Genomic DNA, 19,992 nt, shown 5'->3' on the forward strand with positions numbered 1-19,992 from the left:
TTAAAAACACAGTATGTCTTTGATAATATGGAAGACAATGTTGGTTTTCTACTCAACATTTGATATTTCTAATCCTATTCATTCTTCTCTCTTTCTGTCTTCCTCTGTGTTGCCTAGAGAGACAAATACTCACTTTTCTAGCCTCCCTTGTAGCTAGTTGAGGCCAAATTATCTAGTGGCAGGCCATGATAAACAAGTAGATTTGTTTTGGGATGGGCATGCTTTGGGGAAACTGTCTAATTTTCTGATTAAATAAAGAATCAGGCCTACTGTATCTTTTTTCTACCTTAAAGGCAAAAGCCATCTGGCAACCTTACTGAATGTTGAAGAAAATCAGAGAGATATTAGTAGTGATGTTGTTGAATTGATGAAAGAATACTAATAATTTTAAACATCCTTGGTGCTAGGTGTTCTGTTTGTTTGTTTTTACAGCCAAAAGTAATCTTAACTGAAAAGGGAATTTATAATGCAAACAGGGAAATAGCACTGAGCAAAGATGGCATTGAGGCAATTATAGATTAAAATAATTGATAACTATTGACCTTTTATCAGTCTAATATCATTATGTTATAATATATTGTTAGGTTATTTTATACGCTATTATAGTATTATAATGCTTTTTCTAAGTAGCTAATTTCTAAAGATTTTCCAGTGCTTCTTAAACTTGAATGTGCATTTGAATCACCTGGGCTTTTGGTAAAATACACATTTTGATTCTGTGGATCTGATATGAGGTCTGATATTTGGCATTTTTAACACACTTCCAGGTGATGCCAATGCTAGGATAATATGCTGTTATTAGCAAGGTTCTATAGCCCTCATTTTCCTGTTGGCCAATTTCCACTGATAAAGTAGAAAGACACTATCCATCTTATGGAGGACATAGGCTTCGTATGTTTGATTTTTGTACTTCCATTGCCCACAGTGATACCTTATAGGTAATAAATGCTCAATAAATGCTTGCTATGAAATAAATGTGTCTAGTGAAAGTGAGTAGTAATAGAAAAAGGAACTGAAGCCTTAGGGAGTATGGAAGTTTAATTACAATAAGTTCAAGAGATAAAAGTTGCTGAACAAGTAGAAGAAAGTTCTGGATATGGAAAACACTTTGCAGAAATTCTGGAGCGATATATGGTGGGATATGTGGAGTCAAGGGAATTATTTTTCATTGTATATGTTATTTTTCTTCTTTTGAGTAATGAGAATGTTATTTTTAAGGCAAGAATTTACAACATGTTTGCATTCCGGTGGGGATAATGCCATCCAATAGAAACACCTAATGCTGCTGAAGTGAAAGGAAAACTTGTTATGTTATGCTCAAGTGAATAGATAGTTGTAAAATATGGGTGAAAAGACTGGCCCAACAACAGTTTATCTGTAGAAACTGGAGGAGAGAGAAAATGCTCAGAAGAGTTGAAGAAATTTGTAGTGATAGGATAATGTTGACATTCTCATTTAATATTTACATTTTTCTCTGTGAATTGTCAACTGTTGTTGGGAAGGAGAGTGTCAAAGAAGGTTATAACTAGGGAGGCAATGTTAGAGAAAAATTGAAACTAAATAGGCAAAAAGGATCTATGGTAAAGTATGCAATATATGACATTTGCTGTTATATTATGATTATTTAATTTCACCTTGTTTTTACTGTCTGGTTTACAAGATAAAGAAGATATTAAAAACAAAGAAAAATAAGATCAGACGTAGGTCATTCATATGGCTACATTTGCTTTTTATGAATTGTTTCATATATGAATTAAATCCATTGCAGAATTGCATATTGTTCATTTTTATATTTAAAGTTTCTCTTGCAAAATTGTGTTTCTTCCAAGGAAGTTTTATGTTTCTTAATTATAGACATAGAGTAGGACTAAGACACATTTAAAAAATGCATTTAGTATTAAATCAGTCTTCCTATATACCATTCTGCTTTATCTCTAATAAGCTTAATTTATTTTACAACTTGTGTGCCTAAGTATTGTAAAGAATTATTTGGTGTTGTGTAAGATGAAAAATAGAAAGATACTTAAGATTTAAGGTATTTAAGGGACTTCTCAATAAAGAGTCTATTTTCTCAAAATGGGATAAATGGAATACAGTTATTCTCTGGTATATATATAAATGTCTACTCTTCTGGTATTGAAAGAGAGTGCTGATGAATATTGTCATAAACATCAGTGCTCCAAAAGAAATGATTAAATAAACTCAAAAAATATTTTTATTTTTTTATTATTTTTTATTAATTAAAGAAAAAAAAAGAAATTAACCCAACATTTAGAAATCATTCCATTCTACATATGCAATCAGTAATTCTTAATATCATCACATAGATGTATGATCATCATTTCTTAGTACATTTGCATCCATTTAGAAGAAGAACTAGCAAAACAACAGAAAAAGATATAGAATGTTAAAATAGAGAAAAAAAATAATAGTACAAAACAAACAAACAAACAAACAGACAGACAAAAAAAGCCTATAGCTCAGATGCAGCTTCATTAGTGTTTTAACATGATTACTTTACAATTAGGTATTATTGTGCTGTCCATTTTTGAGTTTTTGTATCTAGTCCTGTTGCACACTCTGTATCCCTTCAGCTCCAATGACCCATTATCTTACCCTGTTTCTGACTCCTGCTGGACTCTGTTACCAATGACATATTCCAAGTTTATTCTCGAATGTCGGTTCACATCAGGGGGACCATACAGTATTTGTCCTTTAGTTTTTGGCTAGTCTCACTCAGCATAATGTTCTCTAGGTCCATCCATGTTATTACATGCTTCATAAGTTTATTCTGTCCTAAAGCTGCATAATATTCCATCATATGTATATACCACAGTTTGTTTAGCCACTCGTCTGTTGATGGACATTTTGGCTGTTTCCATCTCTTTGCAATTGTAAATAACGCTGCTATAAACATTGGTGTGCAAATGTCCGTTTGTGTCTTTGCCCTTAAGTCCTTTCAGTAGATACCCAGCAATGGTATTGCTGGGTCGTATGGCAATTCTATATTCAGCTTTTTGAGGAACCGCCAAACTGCCTTCCACAGTGGTTGCACCATTTGACATTCCCACCAACAGTGGATAAGTGTGCCTCTTTCTCCGCATCCTCTCCAGCACATGTCATTTTCTGTTTTGTTGATAATGGCCATTCTGGTGGGTGTGGGATGATATCTCATTGTGGTTTTGATATGCATTTCTCTAATGGCCAGGGACATTGAGCATCTCTTCATGTGCCTTTTGGCCATTTGTATTTCCTCTTCTGAGAGGTGTCTGTTCAAGTCTTTTTCCCATTTTGTAATTGGGTTGGCTGTCTTTTTGTTGATGAGTTGGACGATCTTTTTATAAATTCTGGATACTAGACCTTTATCTGATATGTCATTTCCAAATATTGTCTCCCATTGTGTAGGCTGTCTTTCTACTTTCTTGATAAAGTTCTTTGATGCACAAAAGTGTTTAATTTTGAGGAGCTCGCATTTATTTATTTCCTTCTTCAGTGCTCTTGCTTTAGGTTTAAGGTCCATAAAACCGCCTCAAATTGTAAGTTTCATAAGATATCTCCCTAGATTTTCCTCTAACTGTTTTATGGTCTTAGACCTAATGTTTAGATCTTTGATCCATTTTGAGTTAACTTTTGTATAGGGTGTGAGATACGGGTCTTCTTTCATTCTTTTGCATATGGATATCCAGTTCTCTAGGCACCATTTATTGAAGAGACTGTTCTGTCCCAGGTGAGTTGGCTTGACTGCCTTATCAAAGATCAAATGTCCATAGATGAGAGGGTTTATATCTGAGTACTCTATTCGATTCCATTGGTCGATACATCTATCTTTATGCCAATACCATGCTGTTTTGATCACTGTGGCTTCATAATATGCCTTAAAGTCAGGCAGCGCGAGACCTCCAGTTTCATTTTTTTTCCTCAAGATGTTTTTAGCAATTTGGGGCACCCTACCCTTCCAGATAAATTTGCTTATTGGTTTTTCTATTTCTGAAAAATAAGTTGTTGGGATTTTGATTGGTATTGCATTGAATCTGTAGATCAGTTTAGGTAGGATTGACATCTTAATTATATTTAATCTTCCCATCCATGAACACGGTATGCCCTTTCATCTATTTAGGTCTTCTGTGATTTCTTGTAGCAGTTTTTTGTAGTTTTCTTTATATAGGTTTTTTATCTCTTTAGTTAAATTTATTCCTAGGTATTTTATTCTTTTAGTTGCAATTGTAAATGGGATTTGTTTCTTGATTTCCCCCTCAGCTTGTTCATTACTAGCGTATAGAAATGTTACAGATTTTTGAATGTTGATCTTGTAACCTGCTACTTTGCTGTACACATTTATCAGCTCTAGTAGTTTTGTTGTGGATTTTTCCGGGTTTTCGACGTATAGTATCATATCGTCTGCAAACAGTGATAGTTTTACTTCTTCCTTTCCAATTTTGATGCCTTGTATTTCTTTTTCTTGTCTAATTGCTCTGGCTAGAACCTCCAACACAACATTGAATAATAGTGGTGATAGTGGATATCCTTGTCTTGTTCCTGATCTAAGGGGGAAAGTTTTCAATTTTTCCCCATTGAGGATGATATTAGCTGTGGGTTTTTCATATATTCCCTCTATCATTTTAAGGAAGTTCCCTTGTATTCCTATCTTTTGAAGTGTTTTCAACAGGAAAGGATGTTGAATCTTGTCAAATGCCTTCTCTGCATCAATTGATATGATCATGAGATTTTTTTGCTTTGATTTGTTGATATGGTGTATTACATTAATTGATTTTCTTATGTTGAACCATCCTTGCACATCTGGGATGAATCCTACTTGGTCATGATGTATAATTCTTTTAATGTGCTGTTGGATATGATTTGCTAGAATTTTATTGAGGATTTTTGCATCTATGTTCATTAGAGAGATTGGTCTGTAGTTTTCTTTTTTTGTAATATTTTTGCCTGGTTTTGTTATGAGGGTGATGTTGGCTTCATAGAATGAATTAGGTAGTTTTCCCTCCAGTTTGATTTTTTTGAAGAGTTTGAGCAGAGTTGGTACTAATTCTTTGTGGAATGTTTGATAGAATTCACATATGAAGCCGTCTGGTCCTGGACTTTTCTTTTTAGGAAGCTTTTGAATGACTGATTCAATTTCTTTACTTGTGATTGGTTTGTTGAGGTCATCTATTTCTTCTTGAGTCAAAGTTGGTTGTTCACATCTTTCCAGGGACCTGTCCATTTCATCTAAATTGTTGTATTTATTAGCGTAAAGTTGTTCATAGTATCCTGTTATTATCTCCTTTATTTCTGTGAGATCAGTAGTTATGTCTCCTCTTCCATTTCTGATCTTATTTCTTTGCATCCTCTCTCTTCTTCTTTTTGTCAATCTTGCTAAGGGTCCATCAATCTTATTGATTTTCTCATAGAACCAACTGCTGGTCTTATTGATTTTCTCTATTGTTTTCATGTTTTCAATTTCATTTATTTCTGCTCTAATCTTTGTTATTTCTTTCCTTTTGCTTGCTTTGGGATTCGTTTGCTGTTCTTGCTCCAGTTCTTCCAAGTGGACAGTTAATTCCTGCATTTTTGCCTTTTCTTCTTTTCTGATACAGGCATTTAGGGCAATAAATTTCCCTCTTAGCACTGCCTTTGCTGCGTCCCATAAGTTTTGATGTGTTGTGTTTTCGTTTTCATTCACCTCGAGATATTTACTAATTTCTCTTGCAATTTCTTCTTTGACCCACTCGTTGTTTAAGAGTGTGTTGTTGAGCCTCCATGTATTTGTGAATTTTCTGGCACTCCACCTATTATTGATTTCCAACTCCATTCCTTTATGATCTGAGAAAGTGTTGTGTATGATTTCAATCTTTTTAAATTTGTTGAGACTTGCTTTTTGACCCAGCATATGGTCTATCTTTGAGAATGATCCATGAGCACTTGAGAGAAAGGTGTATCCTGCTGTTGTGGGATGTAATGCCCTATAAATGTCTGTTAAGTCTAGCTCATTTATACTAATATTCAGATTCTCTATTTCTTTATTGATCCTCTGTCTAGATGTTCTGTCCATTGATGAGAGTGGGGAATTGAAGTCTCCAACTATTATGGTATTTGTGTCTATTTCCCTTTTCAGTGTTTGCAGTGTATTCCTCACGTATTTTGGGGCATTGTGGTTCGGTGCATATGTATTTATAATTGTTATGTCTTCTTGTTTAATTGTTCCTTTTATTAGTATATAGTGTCCTTCTTTGTCTCTTTTAACTGTTTTACATTTGAAGTCTAATTTGTTGGATATTAGTATAGCCACTCCTGCTCTTTTCTGGTTGTTATTTGCATGAAATATCTTTTACCAACCTTTCACTTTCAATTTATGTTTATCTTTGGGTCTAAGATGTGTTTCCTGTAGACAGCATATAGAATTATCCTGTTTTCTAATCCATTCTGCACGTCTATGTCTTTTGATTGGGGAATTCAGACCATTAACATTTAGTGTTATTACTGTTTGGATAATATTTTCCTCTAACATTTTGCCTTTTGTATTATATATATCATATCTGACTTTCCTTCTTTCTACACTCTTCTCCATGCCTCTCTCTTCTGTCTTTTTGTATCTGACTCTAGTGCTCCCTTTAGTATTTCTTGCAGAGCTGGTCTCTTGGTCACAAATTCTCTCAGTGACTTTTTGTCTGAGAATGTTTTAATTTCTCCCTCATTTTTGAAGGACAATTTTGCTGGATATAGGAGTCTTGGTTGGCAGTTTTTCTCTTTTAGTAATTTAAATATATCATCCCACTGTCTTCTAGCTTCCATGGTTTCTGCTGAGAAATCTACACATAGTCGCTTTGGGTTTCCCTTGTATGTGATGAATTGTTTTTCTCTTGCTCTTTCAAGATCCTCTCTTTCTCTTTGACCTCTGACATTCTAACTAGTAAGTATCTTGGAGAACGCCTATTTGGGTCTGTTCTCTTCGGGGTGCGCTGCACTTCTTGCATCTGTAATTTTAGGTTTTTCATAAGAGTTGGGAAATTTTCAGTGATAATTTCTTCCATTAGTTTTTCTCCTCCTTTTCCCTCTCTTCTCCTTCTGGAACACCCACAACACGTATATTTGTGCGGTTCAAATTGTCCTTCAGTTCCCTGATCCCCTGTTCTAATTTTTCCATTCTTTTCCTTATAGTTTCTGCTTCTTTTTGGAATTCAGATGTTCCATCCTCTAAATCACTAATTCTATCTTCTGTCTCTTTAAATCTATCATTGTATGTATCCATTGTTTTTTCCATCTCTTCTACTTTATCCTTCACTCCCATAAGTTCTGTGATTTGTTTTTTCAGTTTTTCTATTTCTTCTTTTTGTTCAACCCATGTCTTCTTCATGTCCTCCCTCAATTTATCGATTTCGTTTTTGAAGAGGTTTTCCATTTCTGTTCGTATATTCAGCATTAGTTGTCTCAGCTCCTGTATCTCATTTGAACTATTGGTTTGTTCTTTCGACTGGGCCATATTTTCAATTTTCTGAGCGTGATCCGTTATCTTCTGCTGGCGTCTGGGCATTTAGTCAGATTTCCCTGGGTGTTGGACCCAACAGGTTGAAAGATTTTTCTGTGAAATCTCTGGGTTCTGTTTTTCTTATCCTGCCCAGTAGGTGGCGCTCGTGGCACACGTTTGTCTGCGGGTCCCACCAGTGAAAGGGGCTGTGGGTCCTTTAACTTCGGAAAACTCTCGCCCTGGGGGAGGTTTGGAAGCCGAAGCGTCTTGGAAGAGTGCCAGCCGGCCCGGGGGTCCAAATGTGGGGAGGGTCGCCGGCCGCCGCAGCCCGGGAGAGTGCCTGTCCGAATCTCCGTGAGTCGGTCCGTGGCGCCAAGCGTGGCAGGAGGGCACCAGCCGCCGCGGCCCGGGAGAGTGCACCGTTCCCAGGCAGACCGGGAAGTCATGTGTTTGGAAGGGACCCCGGTCACCATTCTCCGCGGCCTGGGGATCTCCGATCCAATTCTCCCAGTTGGTCTGGGGGGCTGCACGTGGGGGGGTGCCAGCCACCACGGCTTGAGGGGACCTCCTGTCCAATTGTCCCAGCTGGCCCGGGAAGGAGGAAGGGAGGGACTCTGGCCACTTGCCGCCCCGGCCCGGGGAAGCCCGTGCCCCTCGGCGATCTCACCGGAATGGGTTCTCTCAGCCAGTCAGCTGTTCCACGATGGGGTACGCTGTCTTTTCGATCTCTGTCGTGGCTCCGGGAGTTGTTCTATATCGTTTCTACTCCCCTAGTAGCTGTTCTGGAGGAGGAACTAAGATCCACGCGTCTTACTAAGCCGCCATCTTCTCCAGAAATCCTGTAGCCTTTTGTATTTGTTTCACTTGTAGTTTTTATTTAAACAGCATATAATTAGAAATAACATTTATAAAGCTTTTGAACCTGTATACTTCCTTTCAATAATAGTATTTCTACAGTGAAGAAGAGCCAGAGATCTTGGTCTGTGCATAGAGCTGCCTGGTCATTGTGAGGCAGATATCCCTCTTTTCTTCTTCACAGTTGGTGGATATAAGTGTCTGATCTTAGGTCCTTCTGGCTGCCAGAGGTGGGCTCACGTAGCGGAGTCTGAGACCGCTTAATCAGCGCGCGCGGCTTCTTTTTTTTCCTCCCGGGGAGTCTGCCTTTGAAGCCTCAGACCCCGATGAGCTCACAAATTGTCAAAAAGAATGCTATACTTGAAAAGTATAAAAAAAAGCTCATAAAAGCTCACCCGATTGTGGAGAACAAAAATATTTGTTCACGATCTTGCAAGAATGGCTGCCTACTCGAAAAATGGTGGCCGGCACCTTTTTTATTTTTAAGGTGGCTTTTTTTTTTTGTGGGGACGGGGGCGGTGCATGGTCCAGGAATCGAACCTGGGTCTCCCACATGGAAGGCAAGCATTCTACCACTGAACACTGAACCACCTGTGGACCCAAGGTGGTTTTTAAAGACAACTTTTTCCATGCGTCTCAATCAGCACAATTCTTCATAGTAGTTGGCTCTGGTCATGATACTCTGTGTTTAAAATGTCAACAGAAATAGATAAGTGGAGCAAACAACTGTGTTTATGGGAACTTCCATTTCCCTTCTAATAAGGTAGGAACTGTCAGTGGTCATTGTAGCATAAAACATCACAAATGCGATGATTGAATTTAAGAACAACAGAATATAACTCACAAGGCTAACTTCCTTTGACAGATTGTATGTGGCATAGTTTGCTCTACCTTGCATGATTCTAAAAAGAACAGCATATGAAATAGTCTACATTGGGAAAGAATAAATTGAGAGACATAATAAAGGAGAATTGAGCATCCTCTAGTATACTACTTGTTCAGTAATAAGTGGATTTCCTAAGTCATCAATGACAATTAGACTAGAATGTGATGGTTTGAAGCTGTAAGTACCTCAGAAAACATGTTCTTAAATTTAATCCATTCCTGGTGGTGTGGACCTTTTGAGGAGGCCACTTTGCTTAAGGTATTCCCCACCTCATCCAGAATGGGTCTTATTCCTATTACTAGAGTCTCTACAAGAGAATACAGTTTAGAAAAAGAGAGAGAAAGCCATGAAAGCAAGGAGCTAAAATCAATAAACCCAGAAGAGAAAGGAGTGAGCAGCAGTTGCCACCATGCCTTGAGATGAAATAGAGATGCCAAGGGTCTCCAGCCACCAGTCTTTGGGAAGAAAGCATTGCCTTGATGGTCTTGATTTGGATATTTTCCTGACCTCAAAACCATGCGTGATTTAGTTCCTATTGTCTAACCCTACTTACTTCATTGTATTTGGAGCAGCTTAGGGAATTAAAATATAGGAATCATTGATTTAAATTTCAAAAAGAGAAGTTAAACATTAAAAATGCTTCTTAATCTTCTTGGTTATGAAATGGAGTAATGTCTTTCACTAGAAATATTTTTTAAAGGATTAATGTCTATATGCTGAAATGCTTTCAGTTTATTTTTGCCAAAATGCCAAATGGACTTGAAGTTCCCTGAAAATGTCTTTTATCTTTAAACACCTCCAGGTCATATATGAATTAAACTAATAAAAACTAAGCCATTAAATTGATCTCAGTTTTATAATGATTCATTTGACTCAGTACATATTTATTAGACTTTATTAATCAAAATATATTGATCATATGCAAAGCTCTATGCCCAGCACTTAGGAAATTGAGATTTACACACATGGAAAAGGGAATGCAAGTATAGCAGTTCATGTAACTTATGGACCTGAGACATGTTCAGAGAAGCTGAAAATATTAAGGTGAGATATGAGAAAATACAAGATGCAGTTGAATAGAAAAGAAGGAGAAAACTAGCACGGGAGGTAAAGTTGCAAAAGGTATTCATTATATAATTAGTAGATCCTTCTTCCCTAGCTAGAGAATTTATGTACAAGTGTGGGGAGAAAGATTGGGAATGAACAGACTTTTTGATATCCTAACTTCTGGATTGAGAATATATTCATTTTTAATAGACATGGCATGCAGGGTAGCTAATAAGTGTCTATGCTCATTGCAGTAATAATATTAATAGTAACAATAAAGAGCTACATTATGAAATTTATGCTGAATAAACATTTGTAGGGAAATTTAAATTTAAAATGTGCATTTCTAATTGTCTGATAATTCCACTTACTTTCTATATTAGAGAAACTGTCATCAAGTGCAAGGGTATTCAGAACAGCAGTTCTTGCCATTACAAAAAAAAAAAAAAAAAAACTGTCCAAAGACTAAATGTCTATCCGGAGGGACAAAAAGAAATAGACTCTGATTATCCCATACTGTAGAACACCATTAAAAACTATATATATCTGTGTGTACTAATATGGAAGCACTGCTAAGATTTACTGGTAAATTACAGAACATTGCAGAATAAACAAATAAACCATCACTCATATTGTATTCCATATTGTATTTGGTAAGAATGCATATTTTGTTTAAGTGGAAAGAAAATATATATAAATACGAGGAGAGAGAGGAGGTCCAAAAATGGGGATAGAAAACAACGTCAACTTTAATCTTACTGAAATACTTTACATTTTTAATGGTGAATGTATGCACAGTTATTTATGCTGTTAAAATTAATTAAAAGTATATATTTGCAATTTAATAAAATTCCCATTTATGGTAGGCAATATTTTGGATGAAAAAATAAACTAAGGTGATCCATGAGCTAGAAAACATTGATGAATTATTAAATTCATTTGTTTATGCATTTACTTAACAATTATATATTAAGCACTTATTTTATGCCATTCATTGTTTAGTGACTTATTTCTTTACAACTGGAGCATTCAGAACTTTTAAATCAGAAATAATTTGTTATAATTGTATTTGCCCTGAAACACACAGAAAATACTGGTCAGCTTAGGTTTTGTTCTTATTTCTTTTATGTTTCTTTACATTTTGACCTTTCATTATACCCTTTGTGTGCTTGAGATGATGAAAATTCCTGGAGTTCTTTTCTCCATCTGAAGTACCGTTCATGTCCTATTCAGTAGAAATGATCTGCCAAAAACATAGATAAAAAGATACATCTTTAATCTTACAAGCTGTCTCCTTGCACAGGATCAGGAAAATGATTTTTCTTTTAACAGATGTCAGCATGCTTGACATCTGTCACAAAGGCTTAGGCACTACTTTTATTTTTCCTCTTGAAATCAGTCTCTGACACCTGCCCCTTTGATACTTGTAGACTGATGCAGTGAATGCTTTCCAGCCAAAGAACTCCCCATATTTCTTTTCTTTTTTGTTTGGCTCAAAAGTAAAATTAAAAGGAAAACTTATTTTCATTAGGATCAATTTGGAAATATCCAAATTAAATAAAAAGAAACTGTTTTGCTGTGACCAATGAGATTTCTTTAATAAAGAGATAGCTGATCTTAAGTTTTCTCAAAGTGTTCTAAATTACATACTCAAAATTATCTTCTATATTTATCAGAAAACTATAAACAGTAATACTTAGCATAAAGTAAATAGGTATATATTTTTCACTTGGTGCTGAGTGAAACCTAATGACAAATTATACAATAACCATGTACATAAATATAATAAAAGTTCATAAATGTGGCATGGACACTCAGAAACTGTGGTTACCGCAGGACATCTTAGAGACTGCCTCCCACAGGTTCTAGTAAATTTAACACATGTATAGATGCCTGTTACCACCCCACAAACAGGAGAGAGGATAGCTCCATCTTCCCCCAAAACCTGCCCCACTTCCGTGATATCCCTTATAGTCATACCCATCCCTCAGACCTGGCCTATGACAGCCACTGATCTGTTTTCTATCACTGGAGTTCTGTTTTTGGTAAGGATAAGATATAGCTGGAAACATATAGTATATAACCTTTGAGATTACTTTCTTTTACTCAAATAATGCCTTTGAGATTCATCAAAATGGTTGTACATATCAATAGTTTGTTTTGCATAACAAAAAGTTTTTAATTTTGACATTAATTTTAAATTAATATAATACAATATATTTATATCAGCCAGTACAGACTGATATAAATATATTGTTTTGACAACACCAGTGAAAAATCTTGGTAAAATGTTAACCAAGTACCAATATGAATATTTTTATATAATCTTTCCTCAACACTTATGCAGGTGTACCTCCTTTTACTGTGCAACAAAGATATTGCATTTTTTTCACAAATTGAAGGTTTGTGGTAACCCTAAATAAAGCAAGTCTATTGGCACCATTTTACCAACAGCATGTGCTTACTCTGTGTCTCTGCGGCAGATTTTTGGTAATCCTCTCAATATTTCAAGCGTTTTCACCATTATTATTTCTGCTATGATGATCTATGATTTGTGATCTTTGGTGTTATTGTTTTGGGGCACCACAAACCATGCCCATTTAGGACAGAGAATTTAATAATAATATATGTATTCTAAGAACCCCACCATAGTTCTTAGTGATCAAATGAAAGGAGGAGTTGCACGTCTCTCACTTTACGTCATAAGATAGAAATGATTAAACTTAGTGAGGAAGACGTGCCAAAAGCCAGGCATCTTGTCACAAACAATTAGCTAAGTTGTGAATGCAAAAGTAAAGTTCTAAAAGGAAATTAAAAGTGCTACTCTGGTGAACACAGAGCTAATAAGAAAGTGAAACAGATTTATTGCTTATATGAGTAAAATTTTAGTGGTCTTCACAGAGGATCAAACCTGCCACAGCATTCCCTTAAACCAAAGCCTAATCCAAAAAGTCCTAACTCTTCAATTTGATGAAGTCTGAGAGAGATGAGGAAGCTGCAGAAGAACAGTGTGAAGCTAGTAGAGGTGAGTTCATATGGTTTAAGGAAAGAAGCCATAACATCAAAGTGGAAGGCAAACTAGCAAATGTTGATGTAGAAGCTGCAGCAAGTTGATCAGAAAATCCAGCTAATTAACTGATGAAGGAGGCTACACTAAACAAAAGATTCAATATAGAAGAAACAGCCTTCTATTGGAAGAATAGGCCATCTAGGACTTTCATAGCTGTAGAGGAGAAGTCAATATCTGGCTTCAAAGTTGCAAAGGATAGGCTGACTATTTTGTTAGGGCTTAATTCAGCTGGTAACTTTAAGTTAAAGTCAATGCTCATTTACCGTTTTGAAAATCCTAGGGCTGTTAATAATTATGTTAAATCTACTCTGCCTGTGCTCTAGAAGTTGAAGAACAAAGCTTGGTGATAGCACATCTGTTGACAACAGAGTTTTCTGGATATTTTAAAGCCACTGTTGAGATTTACTATTCAGAAAAAAAGATTTCTTCCAACATATTCCTACTCACTGATAATGCCTCTGGTCACCCAAGAGTTCTGATGGAGAAGTACAATGAGATGAATGTTGTTTTCATGTCTGCTACCACAACATCCATTCTCACTATTCTAGATGCCATTTCAAACATTGTGACTCATGGAAGGAAGTCAAATTACCAAAATTAAAAGGAGTTTGGAAGAAGTTGATTCCAACCTTCATGAATGACTTTGAGGGGCTTGAGACTTCAGTGAAGGAAGAAACTGCAGATGTGGTAGATAGAGCAAGAGAACTAGATTTAAAAGGAGAGCCTGAAGATGTTACTGAATTGCTTCAATTGCCATGATAAAGCTTTAATGGAAGAGGACTACCTTCTTTTGGATGGCAAAGAAAATGGTTCATTGAGATGAAATCTACTCCTGTGAAAGATGCTATGAATATTGTTGAAATGACAACAAAGGACTTAGAACATTACTTAAAGTTAGTTGATGAATAGGTGTCAGGGTCTGAGAATATTGACTCCAATATTAAAAGACATTTTATGGGTAAAATGCTGTCAAATAGCATCACATGCTGCAGATAAATCTTTTGTGAAACCAAGAGTCAATTGATGGCAAACTTCATTGTCTTATTTTAAGAAATTGCTGCAACAACCTCGGCTTTCATCCATCATGGATCCTGACCAGTCAACAGCTATTAACATCTAGGTAAGACCTTTCACTAGCCAAAAAATTAGAACTTGTTGAATGCTTAGATGATGGTTAGCATTTTTTTTTTTGCATGCTGTATGGCGGGGTCACATTTCATTCTTTTTTCCATGTGAGTTTCCCACTATTGTAGCACCATTTGTTGAATTTTGTTTGTTTGTTTGTTTGTTTGTTTTTTGGGAAGTGCATGGGCTGGAAATCAAACCTGAGTTTCCCACATGGCAAGCGCAAATTCTACCATTGAACTACCCTCGCAACCCTGATTGGCATATTTTAACAGTAAAGTAGTTTTAATTAAGGTATGTACATTGCATTGTAGTACAATACTATTACACACTTAATAGACTAGAGTATTTTTTAAACATGTGAAATCAAAGTTTATATGACTCACTTTATTGCAATATTAACTTTATTCTTATGTTCTGGAATTGAACCCACAATATCTCCAAGGTATGCTGGTATAATGAAAAAAAAAGTGTATCTGAAATGATGAAAAACACTCTGCATTTATATGCAAAACAGAATTAAGTCTTAGTCTCAGATAAATTATGAACAGATTTATCATCCAGAAAATGTCTTGTAGGTCGTTTGAAAACCTTGTGTCAATTGGCACAATGCGATCTGTGCAAGACAGTCCTATGCACGAAGGACATTTAGCATCCTTGGTTCCCAGTTATTCAGTGAAAGAAGTACTTAAATCATTCTGACAAAACTACTATGCAGGTTTCTGAAGTGTATTCCTAATTGACAGTAAAAAAACACTTAAGAAAATCATTGATTGAAATGTAAAGTAAAACTTAGAAAAATGCCAGTCATTTGACATGAATCTGGTATGCATACATCAAGAAATGGATATTTTTAAAGAAATGATTATGTCCATCATCTAATAGAAACAGAAACTCAGATTTCCATACATTTACAAACTAGAGTACAACGATTTCCAAAAAATAAGCAAACAAAGGGAAATAACCTTAGGGCATCAGGTGTACTCCTGGCAATTGAAAATATGAAAGTATAATACAACAATGATTTTAAAATGTAAATAAGATAAATATAGATTAAAAAATATGGGCTAATTGGAAATTATCTTAATTAGCAGTCCCCACACATAAACTCAGAAAGCCGTCCTGTTGCATTTACACATATCTCGAAGGGGAAGCTTCATAAAGAAGCAACTAATTGTTCCCTGACACACATTTCAATTCTAGATTCATACTGATAATTATATCATAAATCCAAAAAACTATCTTAGCAAATGCTCTAGTGTTAATTAAAGTACACTTAATGGATATATCCCAACCCTCAGTAGTGTTGAGAGCAACTTTTCCATGCAGTTAGAGCAAATTGGAAAATATAATTTCACTCTGGTCCACAGCTTCATGTACATGTGAGGCCGGGGAAATAGGGCATTTCAGAAAATAAATAAAAATGGACTAGGAGGAGAACTATGAAAATATTTCTCAATTCAGTTTAATTGTTTAGGCTGCTGAAACAATTCCTGGGTGAATAGACAATTATGTCTATGCATTATATTCCAAGTGTTGAAAGGTCACACTCAATTTGATTTAGAACTGCTAATCCTGGAAGACAGACAAGAATAATACCTCTGGAGAGTATTATTCTTGTCTCTGGAGAGGACAGAGACAATTTTAAGTATATTTATTAATACAGCCTTTTCCTTGATCTTAGTGCAACTTTTCTTCACAAACTAATATCTCTAAATGTAGATGTCTTCCAAATTGAGACATCTTTTCTTAGATAAAATACAGTAGTATGCCTGTCTTTTCTGATTTAATACCGTTTAGATATTCTTTTCAGTAAAAATGAATTCTTCTGGCATTTTGTCCCATTCCCTAAGCTTATATTTGGCTTCCTTTTCAGGGGAAAAGTTGAGGAAACCTGGTATCCACACACAAAGTCTCAAGTGCTTTCTTTTCTGCCCTCTGGCCTCCATGTCAATAATCGTCTCAGGTTCCTATATGAGTTGTTGGCATTTACTATTCAGTCTCAAGTGCTGAAATTATGGTCTTTTTCTCTGGCTTCTTCAGAGGCCAACATCTGTCCATCTTTAGTGCTTTGGTCTTGCCTCGTAGGTGTCTTGAACACATCTGCATGTGACTACTTCTTCCCTCTATAACAGAGTTTGAGTGCATGCCTGCTAGCTCTCTGCTTCATGATCTTTCACCTGGTGGAGCTTGGAAGAACTTATGAACAACTTTCATGATACAATCGATTTTAAGAGAGACCCAAGGGAACTAATGCATGCTCTTCTACTGTCAATCTAATTTATGTTGACAGTTTAGTTCTCGGTTTCATCTGTGTTATACTGATGCAGATCCACACTGTCAGCCATCTCTTCCCAGGGTTACAAACTGAGAAACAGTACAAAATACTGCCTTCTTTTTTGGTTGGAACTGTTTGCCCACCAACCTTACTAGTGTTTACTAGAAGAAGAAACTTACGGCATTTGTCTTAACACTTGCTCTCTACATAGGTGTGTATTTTTCCTTCTTAAAAGGAGACAGTGCCTCTTTCTATTTTGATTGGAAAGTAACTTTAGTTTACTGAATTTTATATATCCGGGACTTATTTTAAGAAACTGAATTAAAAAATAAAAAATAAAACCTCAAGATTTAGCACTGTCTAGTTTTCATTACGATTTTCGCCTTTTGGGTTAATAATAAAAAACTAATAATTTCATTGAACAGCATTTCGTCGTGTGAAACACTGCATTTTTTTTAATCCCTAGCACAGTCTCAAGTTGCAAGCTTTCATTACCAGATATTTTCACCAGATCCTCTAAGTCACTTTTCCTAGCCCAAGTCTCTTAGTGCCATATTTATGTGCCATTTTCCTTAAAACTTTATGTTATTTTGCTCATCATGAAACTTTTCACAGTTTCTGTCTAGTAGCTATCACAGAAAGCTGAACTTCTTTCCCCTGCTGCCAAAATCTGCATAAGATATTTAACATTGAAGATAAAAGGGATCTTATAATCAGTTTATCTAATTAATATAAATTTTAAAAGTCTGCAATGTATAAAGAAGCATGTTAAATAGTCAAGTTAAAAAGTTAAATGACACATAATTCATGTTCCCAAGAGTTCATAGTACAGTGGAGAGTCTGGGAGTTAAGCGGAGATGGTAGAATATGTCTACCATCATATTCAGGATAGAAGGAAGTGTAGGAATTTTTGAAAGTACATTTTAGATAAATGTAACTAAGTGTGGGGAGTCTTCCCAAAGCTTTTTTGCAAGATACTTGTCTTCAAAGATGGTATATATGATGAAATATAGCTCTGAAAACAAAATCCACATTGGGCATTTGAGAAAGGGAAAATTTAATACAGGGAGTTTATTTCTAAAGTACTGAAAAGGTTAAAGAGCAAAGGGAGATGGGGAGGGTCTAGGAAGAAAAAGACAGAAGAGGCTGATTCCCCAGATCAGGAAGGTGCACCACTGCCCCTGGCCAGAGATCACAATACAGCACTTGCCACTGAGCTGCTGGAAATAATGCCACTGTTGCTACTGCTGTTGGAACTTTACTGCTGCCAGCAAACCAGAAATCAAACCAGGAGCCTTTACTCTCGGCAATGCTACTGAAATATCCACCAATGCAGCTGGAACCCGCAGGCACCTCCAGTCACTCTCAGTCACTTGATAAATACTCCTACTGCTGGAGAACACCTCAGAGCAGACCAGAAATGGAGTCTCCTTCCTTTTCACTGTCTAATGTCCTGCTAATGTTTTCAATTGATTGGAAATACAGGAAGCCAGGTGAAAGGGAAGTTTTGGAAATGTAGTTTGCAGGCTTTTAACCGTGGAAGTAAGGAAGAGAACCTAGAAGGTTGGGCATGGGGCAGAGGGAAAATAGAGAATATGTGGCACAGATGATTAGCAGTTAGTCTGCTGAGGATATGGGAAAAAGGCATTCCACTCACAGGAAAGAGTATATACAAAGGTCCAAAAGAGAGTGGGTTGTGTTTAAGAAAGTACAAGTTCAAAATGATTAGAATGGTACCATAGGGAGAGCAAGGTAGCCACAGATAAAGGTAAGCAGGTAGAAAGGTGAGGAAACTAAAGATTTCCTATTTTGTAATAAGCTCCAACCTTATTCTGAAACCAACAGGAAACCCCTGATAAAGGTTAGTCAAAGATGTATTTGAACCACCTGAACATTTAAGGAAAATGAGATACATTTATGTGTCTGGCAAATTTGGAGACAGGAGATTCTAGACATTTTATTTTATAATTGATATGTTACCAAGAATGAAAAAAATAATGTTTATTTTAGACTTGAAAACTTGAAGCATCAAAGTCAATCTGGAGAGGTGTCACATTTACTCTTTAAACAGAAGTTATCACCTGTAATATTCAAACTTACATTTACCCTTATGTAAAAGCTATTAAGTAAGATTTCCATCAATTAAAAATAGAGCTAAGGTTAAAATGATGGTTAATTTTCCGAATTCTTATTTCATATTTCTCTCAAATCACCATCCTGGAGCAATGTTCTCTCTCACTAGGCTAATATTACCTCTGTAAAGGACTTTTGGTGGAGAGTTTAAAGCATGGTAGAAGTATAACAGATATCAAGAGCAATGTTAGATAACTAAAACCTAGAAAGGATAATATGTGTGATACACAATGATATGGAATAGAAAATTTGATGTGCTGGACAATGAAGCAACTGATATCTACAATAATCAAAAAGTTATCTGATAAATGAGTCACTAATCAGCTCTCAAGAATCTTAATTCATATGGTATTTTATCCTTTAGTTATTTCTCCTTAAAGCAACATGATGTGGTTCATACATGAAAAGTAAATATGACATGCTGAATTCAATATGCAGGTAAGGGAATCAACCCTCAGGGAGTGGGAAATAAATAAAATTACTAAAGAAGTCAATGACAGTCAGTATAACTAAAGTAGGTCATGTGAAGCTGGAAAAAGCTTAAAGAGGGGTGAACCTTAATCCATATCACTGGAACCATATCAAGAGACCCCAAATGATATGGAAACCAGAAGTCAGAGAAGCCACAGAAAGAGAAAAAGGGCATTGCTGTGCCATTATGAGAATGCTATAGACTTCAGGGTGAAAGCATGGCCTCTCCAAAGACTTGATGTTGGATTATAACCTCTGAAAATGGAGACAATAAATTCCTACTGTTAAACAGACCAAGGTGCAGAATTTGTCATAGAAGCTCTCACAAACTAAGTCCCTAAGAAACTGACATTCAGAAAAGTGATACTACTCTCTGAATGAAGTTCTAAAACATGTTGATTTAGGAAAAACAAACTATATTATCTAACTAAGAGCTGTTGGTACATATCTAGAAAAGTTGTTAATTAAAGCTAGGAATGCATATATAAAAACATGTTCAGAAAATGTATGTTTATTTCATTTTTGTTTTCCAAGGAATGGAGCAGTAAAAGATGTCTACCAATCAATTCTAAGGGATAGACAATCTACCAGGAAAATTCAAATATAACTTTTATCTTTCTTTTGGAGATGGATTCATTGTAAGTCAGAGATCAGTATAAAAATAAATC

The 19,992-nt window shown here is 35.8% G+C and overlaps 1 long non-coding RNA gene across 2 annotated transcripts in view; it reads right to left on the minus strand.

Moving 5' to 3' along the window:
- The window catches only part of LOC143682472 (uncharacterized), a 73,804-nt gene that overhangs the window by 5,375 nt on the left and 48,437 nt on the right, over nucleotides 1-19,992 (minus strand). The window contains exon 6 of one of the 2 annotated variants that reach the window (XR_013175151.1): nucleotides 11,406-11,490. This is a non-coding gene — a long non-coding RNA (uncharacterized LOC143682472). Of the gene's footprint in view, nucleotides 1-11,385; nucleotides 11,491-19,992 lie in introns of both variants that reach the window. The other variant, XR_013175152.1, reaches the window with a different exon arrangement.

The sequence above is a fragment of the Tamandua tetradactyla genome, chromosome 5 (assembly GCF_023851605.1).
Source record: "Tamandua tetradactyla isolate mTamTet1 chromosome 5, mTamTet1.pri, whole genome shotgun sequence".
Lineage (NCBI taxonomy): Eukaryota > Metazoa > Chordata > Mammalia > Pilosa > Myrmecophagidae > Tamandua > Tamandua tetradactyla.